The sequence below is a fragment of the Echeneis naucrates genome, chromosome 2, assembly GCF_900963305.1.
Source record: "Echeneis naucrates chromosome 2, fEcheNa1.1, whole genome shotgun sequence".
Taxonomy (NCBI): Eukaryota; Metazoa; Chordata; class Actinopteri; order Carangiformes; family Echeneidae; genus Echeneis; species Echeneis naucrates.
In genome coordinates, this window is record NC_042512.1 from 4492003 (window position 1) to 4511130 (window position 19128).

Here is a 19128-nt window from a genome sequence, read left to right on the forward strand (position 1 = left end):
ACAGCAACGCTCCTGTGACTCAAGAGTTGTGCTCCTCACTGAATAGGACTGAATAGGTGAGGGCTTTGGGACGGGGCTCACTGCAGCATCTGCTGTTGATAGCTGCAGAGTGATGTGCGCTTTCCTGTCAGTTCCTCCACAAAAGTCTCCATTAACTCCAGGAACAGTCACTAAATTTAATTAAAAGGACACAAAGGCCACACTGTTGACACTGATCGAAGATTATGTTACAGCTTCAGCTGGTGTCTTCACTGTGACAAGTGTCTTGTCAGGATACTTCAAGTAACACAGTCGCAACCAGTGGAACTGCCCCCTGGTGGTCATTAGAAGTGCAGCTTAACTTATCAGATACAACAATAACACAAAGTTATAATGATCAGAGCAAAGACTGCAGATAGATCATTGCCTTTGTAACAGTTTAGTGATTAGTTTCCAGCTGGCATTGTGCACCATGCAGGGGATGTAGCTCAGTGGTAGGGTGCATGCTTTGCCTGTATGAGGCCCTGCGTTCAATCCCCGTCATCTTCAGTGTTGATTATGAAGCACAGCAAGTACTTATCTTGCGCAACACCCTGATCTCTCAACTCTCCACTCAGCTTGGCGCAATTTATCCTGTGTAGTCATCCTACCAAATTACCAAAGTGAACACAAGTGTACAGTGCAGCCATTGAAGTCCACTTAAAGGCAAACTCCTAATGCTTCGGCCTCTTTTTTTAAACTCACGTCAAAACATTATCATGAAGTTACATCAAGTACATATAGAGCAGGTCTAGACTGCTCTGCCTTGAGTGGCCTTTTGCACAGGAAGTGCTTATCATGTGCTTATCATGTTGTAATCTACAGCTGATGAAAACCCAAAAGTAGTTTGTTTCTACAACATCTGACTTTAGCAACAAGGAACTGCTGGGATTTAAACACAGGCTGCTTTAACCAGCCAACATACACAACCTTTATCTGCATTGAAATCATTCAGCCTGTTACCAGCTCAAATCCACAGCTCTGTACTCAGCTGTTTTTGCTGGATAGTATCTGGTTTGGTTTCACCTCTTCCACAAAACTTTAGGATGCTCCAAAGAGAGACATGAAGACTGTGCAGTTAATTTAGTTTAACAACCTTAAACTTGATCAATGAGGCACTGCTGGGATTTGAACCCAGGATCTCCTGTTTACTAGACAGGCGCTTTGACCAACTAAGCCACAGCACCACGCAGATAAGATAGGATGTATTTTGGATCTTAAAATACCCTCAACGTACGTGGCTGACAATTGTGACTCTTGCCAGAGTTTCTTTAGCATATAATAAACTGTCACATTAATGTCCTGAATGTGCTGTGTGTAAATAATGAGGTTCATCAAAACAAAGTCAGAACCAGAGCTCAGGCTGTTGGTACACAAACAAAGAAAGGCATACTTGTGGATTCACAAGATTATATCAGGATCTGACCTTTTCCTGTTCTGATGTAGCTCAGTGATCAAGACGGATCCAGTCAAGTGCTGGTAGAGATGATGGAACAGACGATAAACTGACAACAGGACATTAAATACATAATACATATAACCATTGAACAGCATCACTGAGTCAGGAGCAGAACAGTACACATTACTGAGGAACGCGATAAATGACATTCTCCATGTTTTCCTGTTAATCAGTGCTGCTGAAAAACTCCTGACGTGTCTCATCATTTTTCTGTTCTTTGGAGAACAAATTTAATCTGTCTACAAACCTGAAGCCAGGGTCTGTTCCATGAACACGACATGCTGACGTTCTTCAGATTATGAGACTGGCACACTGCCTACTGCACCAACGAGGCCTGGAACCCAGAGTAAGTAAAAGAGTGAGAAGGAGGAGAGCTGTCAGTGTTTCAGTATAAACATACAGTACAGTCCTGACCACTGTTGTATCCAGGCAGTGCTGACTGCTGCTTTTCATGGAGAGCAGTGACCATTGCATTGGCCGGGAATTGAACCCGGGCCTCTCGCATGGGAGGCGAGAATTCTAGAGAGTAGAGCGTAGCATATCTCCACTTGTCACATGGAAGTAATTCAAATTCAATGAATTCAATAAATCCCAGCACTTCCTTGTTGCTCAGGTCAGATGTTGTAGAAACAAACTACTTTGGGGTTTTCACAGCTGTAGGTTACACCTGTGAGACAGCTCAAAGCTGTGTCCAAAGGTTTGGAGGAGTGAATGGCAGAAAGATGTCTTTGAAGCCATTTGGACACACAACCAGTCAGCGTGCAGCATTCAACCTCACAATATTTCATGTGGTTGTGGTTGAAAGACGAGGCAGAATATTGGAAGTGTAACTTTGGGTCTTAAAAAAAAAAAAAAACTGCTTATCGCCCAACGTGGGGCTCGAACCCACGACCCTGAGATTAAGAGTCTCATGCTCTACTGACTGAGCTAACCGGGCTGCTAGCAATACAAAAATCATTTCAAAATAAAAGCCGGTTTAGATTATTTTATTTGTATCTTTAGCTCAGATGTAGCAAAGCGCAACAATGCTGTCAATAAGGATCTTTCCCATTTGGGTTACTTGAAGTGATGGTGGCCACTGATGCAACACTCCGTTTATAACAGTTTTACATTTAATTAAATACTTCACTGCAAAAATGACACACACATGACATTATGGGAAATCTCAAAACTGTGTACAAATGTTTGGAGGAGAAAATGGAAGAAAGATGTGTTTGACAGCCTTTTGGAAACCCGGGATTGAACCAGGGACCTTTAGATCTTCAGTCTAACGCTCTCCCAACTGAGCTATTTCGGCTGGATGAGCCCACTAATGCAGGATGTTCTGTTCACCATCTACTTCTCCAAAGTCCCACAGTGAAGGCTTCAAATGCACAGCTCTCACAGTGTTATCATGCCAAGAGAAAGAACTGACTGATTCTGACAATGAGACATCACCATGGCCCAGTGACCACGTGGCCTAATGGACAAGGAGTCTGACTTGTCTAACGTAGCTGAGTTAGATGTAACAAACTTAAGTTTCCAAGGAGAACTCTGCTAATCATGTGTATTCAATGTTGTTTAAGAACAGTTTAAAGTGCAAACAGAAAACAAACAATTGTAGAGTTCTTACCTGAGCTTCAAGACTTCAAGACACTTCAAGATTGTACTCGCTCAGCCACACTACCACATCATTCTGCCAGCTTCACTGCATGACAATGACACACATATGACATTATGGGCAACGTGAAGACAAACGTTGTGTGTCATTTCCTTAAAGGTTTGATTCGTCACCTGATGATGTCACAATACTCATAGAAAGAAGCTCTTCCATTCATTGATTATTGATGATCAGCTCAGAACCAAACAGTGTATCTTTCATCCAAACTCTGACAGTTTCTCCACACAGACGGTAATTTGACCATTTATTCCTCTTTGGATCTTTACCTAACCACAGAGGCTCTGAGCTGCTGCAGAAGGGGAAAAGAAAAACCATCTGATGAAGCCTCCTCTCTGTTTTGGGTGGTGGGTGCATGTTATTCACATGTTATATAGGTGAAGGTTGTTCTCAATCCCTCTCACACTAAATCAGATGGCAGAGGTTCCACTGAGAGCTGAACTCAGATCAGTGGATTCAAAGTACACAGTGCTAACCATTACACCATTTTAAGTCCTTGAAGTATCCAATCATATGCAATTACTGCGTGGCATCTTTTACAAATGTGACTTTTTTCACAGATATAAATTATTTCATTCAGTTCAAATCTGGGTGCCCCCTGCCAAACCTACATGTTTTCATACGCAAGCACGAACTCTGGTTGACTGTGATGTTTCTCATTTCAGCCCACCTGGTGTTGGTATCGCCTTTCACTGGCTTCTATAACTTTTGTTCACAGGGAGCCAAAAAATGCCCGAATTAGCTGATTAGTTTTCATTGACAAGAAGCAAACTGGTAGTTGTGGGATTCGAACCCACGCCTCCGAAGAGACTGGAGCCTTAATCCAACACCTTGGACCGCTCGGCCACACTACCCGGTGAACAAAGCTCGAACCCACTACACACTGACCAACGAGCCTTGTACAGCAGGAGATTTGTGGAATTTAAAATGTTCTGAGGGGGAGAACATTTCAGTCATCAAAAAAAAAGCTCACACAAAGCATTGATCATACACTACAACATTTGGCACCCCCACACTCCCTGGTGGTCTAGTGGCTAGGATTCGGCGCTCTCACCGCCGCGGCCCGGGTTCGATTCCCGGTCAGGGAAAATGTTTTTACTGAAAAATACAGGTGATTGACCCCAGAACATAAATATGTCATCATGCACCTGGGGGGTATTTCAGGTAGGAGTTTCAACAAACTTTGAGTCTATCCCTGAACTCTGAGTTGACTTACTCTGAGATGAGAAACTCTAAGTATCTGGTTCCAGAACAGCTGATCTTAGTTGGTTCAATCAACTCTGAGTATGTTCACCTTGAGTTGCGCACATGCACAACCTCGATAAAAGCCATCATCAATGGAGTCCCGTCAAGCTGCTAAAGCTACCACACCATGCAGGGGATGTAGCTCAGTGGGCGAGCGTACCGCACAGCTGGGGCAAACTGGCAGTGGTGGGATTCGAACCCACGCCGCTGAAGAGACTGGCGCCTAAATCCAGTGTCTTCGAATCCCATATGGTCTAGCGGTCAGGATTCCTGGTTTTCACCCAGGCGGCCCGGGTTCGACTCCAGGTATGGGAATTTGCTTTACAACAACGGACCAATGAACATCTACCACTGATCTACATCCTCTTTGGGTTCGAATCCCACTTCTGACAGAAATGTCTTTTCTTTCACCTCTACTGCTGTTAGGTGTGTTTGGGGACAAAGTTGTTTTATGTATATAATATGTATTACATAACAACTAATTACACTTGGATGAATTAAAATTTGATTTTTTTACTTTAACAGTAAGTGAAAACACGAAGAACAAGTGTGCATGTGGAGACATCCTCTTCCTCTGTGTCCTGGACACTAAAAAGCAGATGTAGTGTGTGAGATTTTTGATGACTGAAAAGTTCTCCCCCTCAGAACATTTTAAATGCATTTTAATTTTGTGTTTGTTGAAATGAAAATGAAATGCAAATGAAAATGCACATCTGCAGTCAAACAGGTTCAGGTAGATGCAGAGTCTCAGTGTTAAATGTTATAGATATAACAGACACAGCTTTAGTTAAGAATGAGAATTTAGTGGTTTCAACCTCAAATCCTTGAACACTGTCTGGTTAACATGTTTAGTTAGATATTAGAATTCTATGGACCATTTCACTGCACTGGACCATTTTTGCAGAATCAACAACTAATAACTCCACAACGAGACTGTGTGACGTCACTGGAGATCAAAGGCATTTCCTGCCTTTCATTGATGCCCCACGCGACACAGATGGATACGTCACACTCTCACGTTCGCTTCAAATGAATGAGTGCATGCAGTTTCTGTTGTGTAGAATCATCACAGTGAGGCATTTATGATTGCAACATGGCATGATATTCATCGATTGGTTATTAATGATCAGCTCAGAACCAAACAGTGTTTCTTTCATCCAAATCCTGACAGTTTCTCCACACAGGAAGTGTTTCAGGTGTCTGTTTGTATAAAAGCTGCATGAATGTGACACAGAGCTCATGTTTAAAGTATTTTTCTTTAGTTTTACAATCAGTTATTGTGTCTGTAGCTCTGACTGTTGCCAAAATTGCAGGTGACCTAAATTCAGCAGGACAGGCAGCATTATCAACGGCCTCATCTCATCCAAAAGGTTTCATCAGACAGTGTTACTTTCTTCAATTCACTGCATCTGTGTCGGTCAACAGTTGGGCTCCTCACAGTTGTGTGTCGCTTCCTCATAGGTTTGAAGTGATGTGTGAGTCTGAAGAGCTGCTGCCTTTGATACATCACCTGATGATGTCACCTGATGATGTCACAATACTCACAGAATGAAACTCCTCCTTTGAAGCTGCTTTGAAGAATTTCCAAAATAATGTCATGTAAAGACAGAACGGTTCTGAGTTAGTTTGATCAACTCGGAGTGAAACGCGTGCAAAACAACAGCCATTGAGGGACTTAAAAGCAAAGATCTCTGAATGTTTTGACCCCCCCCCCCCGCTTTTTTTTTTTTTTTTTTAATCAAAACATCTTAATGAAGTTACATTAAAACACTTTAAAGCAGCAGGTCTAGACCAAACTCTGCATAAAGTTATTTCGATTTTTATTATGAGAGCAGGTGGAGGGGTTATCCAAGACATGAAGCTGGGGTTTGATGACTGTGGTGTTTGGAGTCTGGAGTACAAATCCCAAAGATAAAGTCAAATGAATCCGATCCAGAATGAAGGGCTCAATTCAGTATAAAATGTCTTTGAAGGGGCTCATTGGTACTCAGTCTGATAGACAGGTTGGTGGTTTACATGATGAGACTATAGAAGCTCTGAGAGATTCAGAGATGAGAGTGATATCACAGATTGTTTGAAATCACAGATCATTAGAGAGCTCAGCAGGAAAAGAGGCAGAGAGGGGAACGACCTGCAGCGTCTGTACTAGGCTGAAACCAAACGTGGGAAGCCTAGTACATACATAGTATATATATATATATATATATACATATATATGCAACATTATGCATTATTACATTATGCAACGCGCACGATTGCTTCTTCGTAAAATTGCACTCACATTGTAAATTGCAGTGTGCCATTTATGAGTCAGTATGTTCTGTTCATTAATGTTTAAGCTTCAGTCTCCTAATGCTTAGTTAACGTTTCTTAACAGAGCCTGTTTAACAGTTATATTTCAGAATGATATAAATTGTTCTTTGTTGTGACATTTTTTCTGTTAATTCAAAGAAAAAAAAATCCCCAACAGTGTCCATTAGTTTAATATATAGAAAACCTAAAGTAGGATTTGATTCCATAACAGCAGGACAAAGTGTGTCATTAATCTTCTGGATTCTACAGACTGAGTTCATGTTCTGATAGATTTATTTTACAGCTGTAGTAACAATAAATATCCAGCAGGTGGAAGTATTGCTGCTCAGATGTCATGTACACTGTGGGACACACAATACTCACAGAGGACTTCATTGTGCTGCAGTGAGATGTATAAAAAGCTCCAGTTCTACAGTCAGAAGATGTCCAGTCTGAAGGTGGATGAGTTCTGACTGCAGAAGAAAGTTTCAGAGCGTCTTCCAATGGCTGATTATTGATCTGTGATCAGGTTATGAGCTATAAACACTGATCATCTTCAGGTTGGTACAACAATCAATCAAATATGCTGCTTTTTGGGTCTTAACATTAATAATAAGAACAAGTGTTGACAAAAAATGCTGTCTGTGACATTCACATTAGAATTCCAAACAATATGTAAACTCCATGTCTGAATAGAGGTGGATGTGTGAACGTGTGTTCAAATCAGAGAGAATTTACACTCATTCAACTCAAATCCAGGAACATCCCAAACATGACTATTAGTCCTGTCTGAGAGTTTCCTCCACTGACAGCAAACATACTGTATATCCATACTGATCACTGTGATCAGGTTTGAATCATCTCTGTGAGAATCCCACATGAAGCTGTCAGTCCTGCTGGATACACACACATCCCACTGAACACATTTTACCTCACTATCATATGAAGAAATATCACAAACCAGATGAACTTCTCAATGTGATGATCAGAGAGCCTTTAGATTTCATCATCATATGAAAGAAACATGTTGGTTTTTTTATGAATGTATTTTAATTAGTAAATGGCAGAGAGGCCTTCAGGAAACAGAGAGAGAGAGAGAGATGACCTGCAGGATCAACCCCTGGATGGGACAGGGCTGTTTGTTCAATGAGTCAAGCTGAAATAATTAATTGAATTTCATCTGAATTATACAGCCATCAGAAACCTGAGTAGCTCAGTTGGTAGAGCATCAGGCTTTTAATCTGAGGGTCCAGGGTTCAAGTCCCTGTTCAGGTGATGCAGCTTCTTCCCTTTAGTGGTTCACATTATAGACTCCACAGCAGTGATAGGTGACACTGATCTATGAAATAATGAAACCATGAGTCTTTCATGTTCAAGGCCCATTTGTGCAGGAAAGATCTTGAGTCTGGCACCTCAGACCACTGAGCCATCCTGACACGTGTGTCCAGCTGCCAGTCTCTGGTGAGGAAACAGAAAAGTTAATGCCAGCTTTGGTAGGACAGTGTCAGCTCTCTCTCTCCCTCTTTCAAACCAACCGGTTGGGGCAGATGGCCGCCCCCCCTGAGCCTGCTTCTGCCTGAGGTTTCTGCCTCTTAAAGGAAGTTTTTCCTTGCCACTGGCACCAAGTGCTTGCTCACCGAGGGATCTGTTGAGTGTCTAAATAATTTTAAAGTTGTCTAGACCTGCTCTTTATGTAAAGATGATTGATGTAATTTAGCGCTATACAAATAAATCTGATTTGATTGGTGGAGTGGCAGTGGAGTTCCTGAGGTACTTCTTCAAGACTGAAGATATTTCCCCTTCAGCGTGGCAACCATATTTGCTAGCTGGATGCACCAGTCAGGATGCATCACCTGCCCGGTGAACACATGGCATTTGCTAGCCGAACAGCTAGCTGTTGCTAAAAGGTTGCTAGCAGAGGATTGCTTTGATTTGCTACACCACGTTACACGACTCTGCTGTGAACCACCCCAGATGGGACACGAACCCACAATCCCTGGCTTAGGAGGCCAGTGCCTTATCCATTAGGCCACTGGGGCTGTCAGAAAAAGTCTAATTCACAGATTTTTCATCCACTTTGGATCACAAATTTTGGTAACTGCTGTCTTTGTCAGGAGTGGGATTCGAACCCACGTCTCCATTCAGAGACCAGAATGCCCTTTAGTGCAGGAAGGAGCTAACCTTGAGTCTGGCGCCTTAGACCACTCGGCCACCCTGACACGTGGGTCCTGCTGACAGTCTCTGATGAGGAAACAGAAATGTTAATGCTAGCTGTGTATGAGGCAGCTGAGCTGCAGATCCAGTCAGGGGGCATCACCTGCCTGGTGAACACATGGCACCAGGATCCACTGTGGAAGAAGGCCAGCTGGCAGAGGCAGAGTTCTGCTGGGAAACTTTGGGTCTATAAAGCTATTTAATCACCTAACGTGGGGCTCAAACCCACAACCCTGAGATTTAGACTCTCATGCTCTACCAACTAGCCAGGTTGCTACAAGCACACGAAACGGCCACAAAAGACAGACTGTTAGTGCCATCTTTGATTTACTCTGGGTTCCAGGCCTCGTTGGTGCAGCAGGCAGAGTGCTAATCTCATAATTTGAAGGTGGTGAGTTGGAGCCTCACACCTTTAGTTCCACTTCCAGGCCATGGAAGCAACAATGAGAAGTCATTTCCACTGTGTGCTAGCAGTGGATGGTTTCCATCATCCACCTCTGGGTTTTGGGCCCAGCACTCTTCCACTGCTCCACTCTGCTCACAGGTGATGTTACCAACCTGTGATCTTGAATGATGATTTGTTTACTTTCTGCTTCAAATCTTAAAAAAATAAATAAAAATCCATCAATGACAGAGAATTCTCGGTTAATGCAAGCCCTGGTGGTAAGCGTAGCTGTCCTTCAAAGCAATAAGCCAGGGTTTGATTCCCAGCTATCGTAGCTTACTAAAAAGAGCACATCATCCGCGAAGTCCTCCGGATACTGACCTGGAACCCCTCCTCACCACGGCTGTGCCTCAAAATCCTGCCCATGAATATAGAATGGGACAGCAAGCACAGCCCTGCTGTCCCATTCAATGAATGTGTCAATGAATGGAAGAGCTTCTTTCTATGAGTATTGTGACATCATCAGGTGATGGATCAAACCTTCAAGGAAGTGACACGCAACGTTTGTCTTCACGTTGCCCATTATGTCATATGTGTGTCATTGTCATGCAGTGAAGCTGGCAGAATGATGTGGTAGTGTGGCTGAGCGAGTACAATCTTGAAGTGTTTTATTAAATGTAAAACTGTTATAAATGGAGTGTTGCATCACCGGAGCTCAGGTAAGAACTCTACAATTGTTTGTTTTCTGTTTGCACGTTAAACTGTTCTTAAACAACATTGAATACACATGATTAGCAGAGTCCTCCTTGGAAACTTAAGTTTGTTACATTTAACTAAGCTACATTAGACAGACTCTTGCAGCTCATGGCTCGTTGGTCGTTGATCAAATATGAAGAATAGCACCTGTATTTCCTCAGTAAAAACACTTTCCCTGACCGGGAATCGAACCGGGGCCGCGGCGGTGAGAGCGCCGAATCCTAGCCACTAGACCATCAGGGAGTGTGTGGACACTAAATGTTGTAGTGTATGATCAATGCTCTGTGTGAGATTTTTTTTGCTGACTGAAAAGTTCTCCCCCTCAGAAAACGTCTGACTACATTTTAAATGCCATAAATATCCTGCTGTCAAAGGCTCGTTGATCTAGGGGTATGATTCTCACTTAGGGTGCGAGAGGTCCCGGGTTCAAGTTTCAAGTTCAGCCTGTTGTCATGTTGCATAGCACATTTATAAGACAGTCAGACAGTAATGCTTAAGGTGGAGTCAGAGACATATTAGAACATAACAACAGTGCAGGAGAAGGAAGGGAGTTGATAAGTTTAGACTTATTCATTTTTAAATTGCAGAACTTGCTGAAGCTCAAGTCTCCTCCATTTCAACTCATGTGAGTATCTGAGGGTTTACCAAAAGTGCAAACAGATGATGTGACCCTGACGTGAGTTGAACACGCAACCTTCTGATCTGGAGTCAGATGCGCTACCATTGCCCCACAGAGTCGCACAGAGTTGCGAAACTGTGTCCAAAGGTTTTGAGGATAGAATGGAAGAAAGAGCTCTGACACATCACAAAAGCACATCCAGAAGGATACTGAGATAGGACTTTCAGAAAAAAGCAGCAGAGTAATTATAGTATGGTATCGGAGTAATTATGGTCCACACCAGGCCGCAGCCTCTCTGTGTGAAACTTTGGTTGTTGTTCAGCTGCAGTTAATCATTATTTTCACACTTTAGCTGCTGGTTTGATTTTTCTCCCCTTCTCCTTCTGGTGTCCCTTTCATTTAGACTCCATGAGTGTGACTGAGTGTTTTTCTCCCATTTGTGTTTCCTTCCTCTATGATACAGACACAGACTGCAGAGAAACTGGCAGCACTGATGCTGAGCTGCTTAAAGTGTCTGTCTTATAAACAGAACATCCTGCATTCAAACCCCAGCAGAGCTTCACTCTCAGTGGAGTTCCTGCTCATCACTGAAACAAACTGACGAGAACCATCATTTCCTGTATTGCAGCTTTTATCTGACATAATTTAGTGGTTGGTGTTGTGTTTAGTATTGATGATTGACTGCTTTCCACAGGAGACAAACTTTGGTAAGAGTCATGATGGCCACTAATTTTGGAGACATAACACAACGGGCTCGACCTCTGCCTCATCATAGTCCTTGTAGTAGAAGAGTAGCTGCTTCCTCAGTGACAGCTAACAGGGATCCTAACAAGTGATAAACAATAAACAGACATTTCCAATCATCATCAAAATGTATGCTTTCATGAAATGTTCCTAAACTTCTATTAAAGGCAGCATTATTGCAGCAGGCAGCACTCTATGGTGGAGGTCATGAGAAAAAGTGGGAGGAGTCTTTGATCTCTGTGATGTCATTAGAACCTTTGTGACATCACAGAATCAGCATCTCCTTTGATGGTTACTGATGGAACAGGAAAAGGTCAGATCCTGATATAATCTTGTGAATCCACAAGTATGCCTTTCTTTGTTTGTGTACCAACAGCCTGAGCTCTGGTTCGGACTTTGTTTTGATGAACCTCATTTTTTACACACAGCACATTCAGGACATTAATGTGACAATTTATTTTATGCTAAAGAAGCTTTGGTAAGAGTCATGATGGTCAGCCACGTATGTTGAGGGTATTTTCAGATCCAAGATACATCCCTGTACATCAGAGTGGTGCTGTGGCTTAGTTGGTCAAAGAGCTGCTCAGGTCAGATGTTGTAGAAACAAACTACTTTTGGGTTTTCATCAGCTGTAGGTTACAACGATCAATATTATAGATATGACAGACAAAATTCTCCATGTCTTCCTGTTAATCAGTGCTGCTGAAAAACTCATGTCTCATGATGGGACATCCAGTATGTACATGTAGCAGTGTGTATAAATAGCAGAGGATGGCTTTGATCCATCGACCTCTGGGTTATGGGCCCAGCACGCAGTTGAAACATTGATCAGCCATGATCACTGTGAGGACACAGATGAACATATCTGAAATTTTAACCCATCAGCATCTCCTTTGATGGTTAGCTGTTGCTAAAAAGCTGTTAGCAGAGATGGTTTCAATCCATCGACTGATTGAAAATGTTGCAATCTCCACGTGGATCGTTGGTCTAGGGGTCTGATTCTCGCTTAGGGGGTGAGAGGTCCTGGGTTCAAACAGGCTGAATGATTTCACAACCAATGCAGATAAAGGTTGTGTATGTTTGCTGGTTAAAGCAGACTGTGTTTAAGTCCCAGCAGTTCCTTGTAGGTAAAGTCAAATGTTGAAATAAACTACTTTTGGGTTTTCATCAGCTGGAGGTCACAATGATCAATATTAATAGAAATAAACACTTGAAATATGTCACTGTGTGTAATGATGTCATAAAATATATTATTTTTACTTTCTGAATGGAATAAAGAATGGATCCTTGTTAGGATCCCTGTTAGCTGTCACTGAGGCAGCAGCTACTCTTCCTGGGGTCCAAATGAAAATGCACATCTGCAGTCAAACAGGTTCAGGTAGATGCAGAGTCCTACATTAAAACAAACCACTTTACCATCAACCTCAGCTGCAGTATACACATTACACTTCCATCACCAGATCCTCTGCATAACCCACGAACCCTAACCCTCCACTGCCACTCCACACATCAAATCAGATTTATTTGTATAGCGCCAAATCACAACAAAGTTACATCAATCATCTGTACATAAAGAGCAGGTATAGACAAAACTCTAAAATTATTTAGAGACTCAACAGATCCCCCGACGAGCAAGCAGGTGGTGCCAGTGGCAAGAAAAAACTTCCTTTAAGAGGCAGAAACTCATGGTTTCATTATTTCATAGATCAGCGATTTTTTTGGGCAGTTTTTTTTAGACCCAAAGTTACTGCCATCACTTTGATGGTTACTGATGGAACAGGAAAAGGTCAGATCCTGATATAATCTTGTGAATCCACAAGTATGCCTTTCTTTGTTTGTTTATCAACAGCTTGTTAGGATCCCCGTTAGCTGTCACTGAGGCAGCAGCTACTCTTCCTGGAGTCCAAATGAAAATGCACATCTGCAGTCAAACAGGTTCAGGTAGATTCAGAGTCCTACATGATGGTTTCTGAGCTCATTCAACACCGATCTGTCTGATGAAGCCTTTTGGATGAGATGAGGACATTGATGATGCTGCTGAATTTAGGTCACCTGCACTTATGTCAACAGTCAGAGCTCCATACACAATAAGAGTACTGAAGAAAAATACTTTAAACATGAGCTCTGTGTCACATTCGTGCAGCTTGTGTAGAAGCAGTTCATTCCATCAGAATGAACCTTCACCTGGTCCACATGTCTCTGTGGCGCAATCGGTCAGCACGTTCGGCTGTTAACCGAAAGGATGGTGGTTCGAGCCCACCCAGGGACGATCTTTATTTAATTCACTGGTATTGTAGTTCACACGTTGATGCTCAGGTATCTCCATCTAGTGGACAGATGGTAGAAGTTGATTCCTGAAAAGAGGAAGTGACTTTTCCTCAGATCAAACTGTTGAAGGAGAACGAGCAGCTTCTTCTCTTCACATGTTTCCTCACTGACTCAAATAGATGGAGAATGTCATTTATCACTTTCTCCAGTAATGTGTACAGTTGTCACTGTGCTGCTCCTGACTCAGTGATGATGTTGGATGCTTATAGGGCCGCCGTTCTTAAAGTGTGGGCTCCACCCCACTGGTGGGGAATAGAGACATGACAGGTGGGGCGTGACAAACTGGAGGAAATGTTCCTTTTCATTCTGATCTTTGTTAAAGCCTTTCTTTATGGACAACAAAGATCATACATTCAAAACAGCCACACACAAACAAAGTAATCATTAACAGCCTGCATGGAGTCTAAATGAAAAGAACATCAGATGGAGACTTTTCATTTGAACATTTGAAAATGGGTGTATTTCTTCAGCATTTTGTTGGGGTAGGTGGGACTTAAACACTGACCCTTGTTCAAAGTTGCAGTTTGGCAGGAGACACTCAGAGTCTAATGCTCTACCACTGAGCTACACCGCCCATAAACACACACATATCTATCTAATCTAATGAAAGACAGGACCTGCCTTTGATCTCCAGTGACGTCACACAGTCTCGTTGTGGAGTTATTAGTTGTTGATGTTGTTCTGTAAAAATCTGCATCAGTGAAACATTCATTCATACACGAGGACATCACGTATATTGTTGGAATAGAAAATCTTATTTTTTCTGTGTGTGCTCCTGAGAAAGAGGCTCATGTGCTGCTTGAAGTGAATCAGCGCAGCTTCTGTCAGGAACATCTGTTTGTTGCTGACAACATCTGGATTACAGATGACACATCAGACTGATATTATCTGTGTCATGGTGTTCAGAGATTTCAGCAGCTCACATCCAACACACAGACTCTGAGCAGGCCCACCTGGTCTTAGACCCAGACCCAGACCCAGACCTAAATCCAAACCCAGGAGACAGAGGTTGAGTGAGTCAGTGAGGAAGAAGCTGCTCGTTCTCCTTCAACAGTTTGATCTGAGGAAAAGTCACTTCCTCTTTTCAGGAATCAACTTCTACCATCTGTCCACTAGATGGAGATAACTGAGCATCAACTGAGAACTGAGTTCTTCATCATCTGGAAACAGACAGCATTGTTTTCTTCAGCTGGAGCTCTTTGTTCAAATCTACATTGAGATTCAGAGCCAAATGTTTTTCCTTTCCTGGATTTACTTCATCATTTCAGTCACTCTGTGGATTCAGCTGACAAATGCAAAATACAACCAACATTTAAACGATGACGTGTTGAAACAAAACTTTATTGATTCAGTCTGGTCAGCAGAATATAACCTGATGAAATCAGCTGCAACATTAAACTGATGCTTCTACATGAATGCATCGCTGATTCTAAAACCATAAACTGAACATGAACACTCTGTACACTCAGCGTTACACACACGAAGACAACATCATGTGTTTAAGGTGATGTTGAGCTGAACAGGACTTGTATTGAACACACAGAGGGAGTGCACCGTTCCTGGAGATACTGCAATACCAGGTCGATGCGTGGAGTGGACGGAGCAAGCCCCTATTCCATCTCCCTGTTCCAAAAATCTATTTAATATATGGTCCCCGGGTAGGGGACGTATCAGATATTAAACTGATAAGAACAGATACTACACTTGATCTTAGCCAAAAGGCCGAGAAGCGATACCGCTCAGCTGTCGGAGGTAACGGAGTGTTTCTCCGCACCGACCCGCTCAGTGAGGGGTCAGAGTCGGCTTCAGTAACAACATCACTCCGAGAGAGAGACACAAACAGAAGACATGAAGAAACGAAGGAGGGATCAGAGAACAACCACAGACATGTTATTTTCACAAAGTTACGTTGTAGAGCAAAGAAAACGTCTCTTCTTGGTCACCTGTAAAACTTCATATCTATGTCAATTTACCAGCTGAATATTATTGTGAAAACATCAGTTTGTCCTCTCATGTGATTGGCCTCATGGTGTGTCCATCAAAATAACCCCCCTGTCTGCACGGATTCTCTGAAGATTCGGCTCTCCTCGACTGGACTCGGCTTTTTTCGACCGAAAGAGTGAATAATAAAATGAAAGAATATCTTTGTTATCCACAGAATAAAAGCACAAATGACTGAACATCCAGATATTTAAAATTGCATTCAAAGTTATTTTAATCCAGCATTACTGCCATCACTTTATCTTAACATAAAGTCCGTTATGTCCGTTTAATGCTAACATGCAATAGAAAACTCCATAGACCAGCTAACGGGATTAGCATCAGTACCGCGATCATTTTAAAGAGTCACTGAATTTATTTCGACTCAAACATGGCAGTGTTACTAACGTAAGACGGGACAAATGTAACACTCAGAATCGGATCAATGTATCGTGTCAAAACACGTCCTGCTGCACCACAGAGTATGTGAGCGTTTACCAAAAGTGCAAATAGATCATCTGACCCTGACGTGAGCTGAACACGCAACCTTCTGATCTGGAGTCAGACGCGCTACCATTGCACCACAGAGTCTCTCAGACACACAACTGTAGGAGTTGAAACGCAGCAAAACATATTAAATGACCAAAATAAAGATTTGAAGAAGGAAATACACATAACGGTCTGTGTTTTTTGTCAATTTTTTGCAGTTCCTCATCAGAGACTGGCAGCTGGACACACATGTCAGGATGGCTCAGTGTGCTTTTGGAGCCCACTGAGAGACGTGCTGTGTTCAATCCACTTTCTGTTATCCAGCATACATCGACCAACAATGACTGCTAGAGTCAAATATCTTAACATCAGTTTGAACCAACATGAAACTAGCTGAGGTTTAAATAGTGTAACTACAGCTGCTGGTCATTAAGTCTCTGTGGGGCAATGAGCCAGTGTGTTTGGCTGCTAACTGAAAGGATGGTGGACAGGAACCTGCAGAAAGATGCTGAGGTTGTGAGTTCAAGCCTCAGCTGGAGCATCTGGCAGTCTATGGATTACACCTGGAATTAACTTAATAAACTTTGCACCATAGTGCAGCCAAAAAAAAAAAAAAATTCTGTGATGTGGGCACACTGTTAATGAAGCTCCAAAGACTAGCCACTAGACCACCAGGGAGTGTGTGGCACCAAATGTTGTAGTGTATGATCAATGCTCTGTGTGAGATTTTTTGATGACTGAAAAGTTCTCCCCCTTAGAACATTTTAAATTCCATAAATCTCCTGCTGTACAAGGCTCGTTGGTCTAGGGGTATGATTCTCGCTTTGGGTGCGAGAGGTCCCGGGTTCAAATCCCGGACGAGCCCGTTGTCATGTTGCATGGCACATTTATCAGACAGTAAACTTTAAGGTGGAGTCAGAGACATATTAGAACATAACAACAGTGCAGGAAAAGGAAGGGATTTGATATATTTAGACTTCTTCATTTTTAAATTGCAAAACTTGCTTAAGCTAAACTCTCCTCCATTTAAACTCAAATCTGTGAAAAACAACAACATGCCCAAACAAATTCCACATGGCCAAATCCACCAGGGCTTGCATTAACCGAGAATTCTCCGTCATTGATGAATTGTTGTTTTTTTTTTTAAGATTTGATGCACAAAGTAAACAAATCATCATCATCAAGATCACAGGTTGGTAACATCACCTGTAAGGAGAGTGGAGCAGTGGAAGAGTGCTGGGCCCAAAACCCAGAGGTGGATGATGGAAACCATCCTCTGCTCAGGCAGTGATCAAATCATAAACAATGTTCTATGAAAAGGGCAATCACCAAATTTCCATCTGCTCAACACAGCCACAACAACTAGTTCACTTGTTTTTTTTATCATTTAATTTTCCCTCAGCAGGCCTTCTTCTGCTGTGTTGCCGTTATTTTGGCCTCCATGTGGGATCTTCATCCTCTTTCAGAGGATCATCTTTCAGATGTAGCAAAGTGCAACAATGCTGTCAATAAGGATCTTTCCCATTTGGGTTACTTGAAGTGATGGTGGCCACTGATGCAACACTCCGTAGCAGCACCACTCTGATGTACAGGGATGTATTTTGGATCTGAAAATACCCCCAACATATGTGGCTGACCATCATGACTCTTACCAAAGTTTCTTTAGCATATAATAAACTGTCACATTAATGTCCTGAATGTGCTGTGTGTAAATAATGAAAAAAAAAAAAAAAAAAAAACGCCGCAAATGTTCCATCAGTAACCATCAAAGGAGGTGTTGGTCTAGGGGTTTGATTCTCGCTTAGGGTGCGAAAGGTCCTGGGTTCAAATCCCGGACGAGCCCATGTGTTGCCTTTCAGTCAGTAGGGCTACTAACCGTTACACTATGGAGCTGTGTGAGGTTTGCTTTCTGGCAGTTTTGTGGCTCATGCTGTGCTGAGGAGAAGGGATATTGTTGGTTGACTGCTTTACACAGGAGACAAACTGCCCATGGTATGAAGTGGACGGTCAGAGTATTTTAGGATGCTCTCTGCCTTCCTCTGTGTGGATCACCATGCAAAATTTTTACTATTTAAAAATTGCTGTTTTAAGGGGATATTTTAAAGTTCAAAGGGGAGATTTGAACTAGGGACCTCTTGAGCTGCAGTCAAATGCTCTACCACTGAGCTACATCCCCATAAACACACACAGCCCATCACTGCAGATCAGCAGGTCTGACTGAAAACATACTGTAAAGTATGAACCACAGCACTGCTGGGGTTTGAATGTGTAGAGAGCGAGAGGTCAACACTTGTGCTCCTCACAGTTGTGTGTCACTTGTGTGTCTGAAGAGCTGCTGCCTTTGATACATCGCCTGATGATGTAACAATACTCACAGAATGAAATGCTTCCTTTGAAGCTGCTTTGAAGAATTTCCAAAATCACATGTGATTCAGATGTAAACACAAAGGCTGCCTCACTGTCACCATTCAAAACAGCTGAGAAGCTTATTGATCATTCAAAAACTCTGTGCAGTCATATTCAAATAATAAACAATGTTCTACGTTGCTCAAAGTGAGATTTACAGTTTACTTCATCCTCACACTACATGCTAATGTGAGCACAGTTGCACTGCCCCTTTCCTCTACATTGGTTTCCGTTTCCTCATCAGAGACTGGCAGCTGGACGAACATGTCAGGATGGTCGGTGGTCTAAGGCTCCAGACTCAAGGTTAACTCCTTGAGAGATGTTTGCTTTCCCACTAAAACTTGAAAACGTATCTAAGTAATACTTATCCAGAGCTTTCAGTTGTCACCCCTGCACTCCAAATGTGAAACTGACATGTGCAAATATGGAATGATGCAATAACAGCCAAACAAGTAGTTGAGTATGTGATTTTATTTATATTTAGCATGCAATGTCTCAGTCTCTGCTGTCTGTTCCACAGAAGAACATGACAGTTC

At 42.4% G+C, this 19128-nt stretch overlaps 15 non-coding genes across 15 annotated transcripts; 5 read left to right on the plus strand and 10 right to left on the minus strand.

Annotated features, from left to right (window-relative positions):
• Positions 1-1131: 1131 nt before the first annotated feature.
• On the minus strand, positions 1132-1205 carry trnat-agu (transfer RNA threonine (anticodon AGU)). Its single transcript has one exon. It is a non-coding gene; the product is annotated as a tRNA-Thr (tRNA).
• Positions 1206-2341: 1136 nt separating this feature from the next.
• On the minus strand, positions 2342-2414 carry trnak-cuu (transfer RNA lysine (anticodon CUU)). Its single transcript has one exon. It is a non-coding gene; the product is annotated as a tRNA-Lys (tRNA).
• A 289-nt stretch (positions 2415-2703) lies between these two features.
• On the minus strand, positions 2704-2774 carry trnaf-gaa (transfer RNA phenylalanine (anticodon GAA)). Its single transcript has one exon. It is a non-coding gene; the product is annotated as a tRNA-Phe (tRNA).
• A 1132-nt stretch (positions 2775-3906) lies between these two features.
• trnal-aag (transfer RNA leucine (anticodon AAG)) lies at positions 3907-3988 on the minus strand. Its single transcript has one exon. It is a non-coding gene; the product is annotated as a tRNA-Leu (tRNA).
• Positions 3989-4150: 162 nt separating this feature from the next.
• On the plus strand, positions 4151-4222 carry trnae-cuc (transfer RNA glutamic acid (anticodon CUC)). Its single transcript has one exon. It is a non-coding gene; the product is annotated as a tRNA-Glu (tRNA).
• Positions 4223-4622: 400 nt separating this feature from the next.
• trnae-uuc (transfer RNA glutamic acid (anticodon UUC)) lies at positions 4623-4694 on the plus strand. Its single transcript has one exon. It is a non-coding gene; the product is annotated as a tRNA-Glu (tRNA).
• Positions 4695-7873: 3179 nt separating this feature from the next.
• Positions 7874-7946, plus strand: trnak-uuu (transfer RNA lysine (anticodon UUU)). Its single transcript has one exon. It is a non-coding gene; the product is annotated as a tRNA-Lys (tRNA).
• Positions 7947-8637: 691 nt separating this feature from the next.
• trnar-ccu (transfer RNA arginine (anticodon CCU)) lies at positions 8638-8710 on the minus strand. The gene has a single exon. It is a non-coding gene; the product is annotated as a tRNA-Arg (tRNA).
• Positions 8711-8779: 69 nt separating this feature from the next.
• On the minus strand, positions 8780-8890 carry trnal-caa (transfer RNA leucine (anticodon CAA)). Its single transcript has 2 exons — positions 8853-8890; positions 8780-8825 (listed from the first exon to the last, which is right to left on the minus strand). It is a non-coding gene; the product is annotated as a tRNA-Leu (tRNA).
• Positions 8891-10197: 1307 nt separating this feature from the next.
• trnae-cuc (transfer RNA glutamic acid (anticodon CUC)) lies at positions 10198-10269 on the minus strand. The gene has a single exon. It is a non-coding gene; the product is annotated as a tRNA-Glu (tRNA).
• Positions 10270-10692: 423 nt separating this feature from the next.
• Positions 10693-10764, minus strand: trnaw-cca (transfer RNA tryptophan (anticodon CCA)). Its single transcript has one exon. It is a non-coding gene; the product is annotated as a tRNA-Trp (tRNA).
• A 2820-nt stretch (positions 10765-13584) lies between these two features.
• On the plus strand, positions 13585-13658 carry trnan-guu (transfer RNA asparagine (anticodon GUU)). Its single transcript has one exon. It is a non-coding gene; the product is annotated as a tRNA-Asn (tRNA).
• A 1602-nt stretch (positions 13659-15260) lies between these two features.
• On the minus strand, positions 15261-15451 carry LOC115058457 (U2 spliceosomal RNA). The gene has a single exon (XR_003842087.1). It is a non-coding gene; the product is annotated as a U2 spliceosomal RNA (small nuclear RNA).
• A 765-nt stretch (positions 15452-16216) lies between these two features.
• trnaw-cca (transfer RNA tryptophan (anticodon CCA)) lies at positions 16217-16288 on the minus strand. Its single transcript has one exon. It is a non-coding gene; the product is annotated as a tRNA-Trp (tRNA).
• A 691-nt stretch (positions 16289-16979) lies between these two features.
• On the plus strand, positions 16980-17051 carry trnap-ugg (transfer RNA proline (anticodon UGG)). Its single transcript has one exon. It is a non-coding gene; the product is annotated as a tRNA-Pro (tRNA).
• Positions 17052-19128: the final 2077 nt, after the last annotated feature.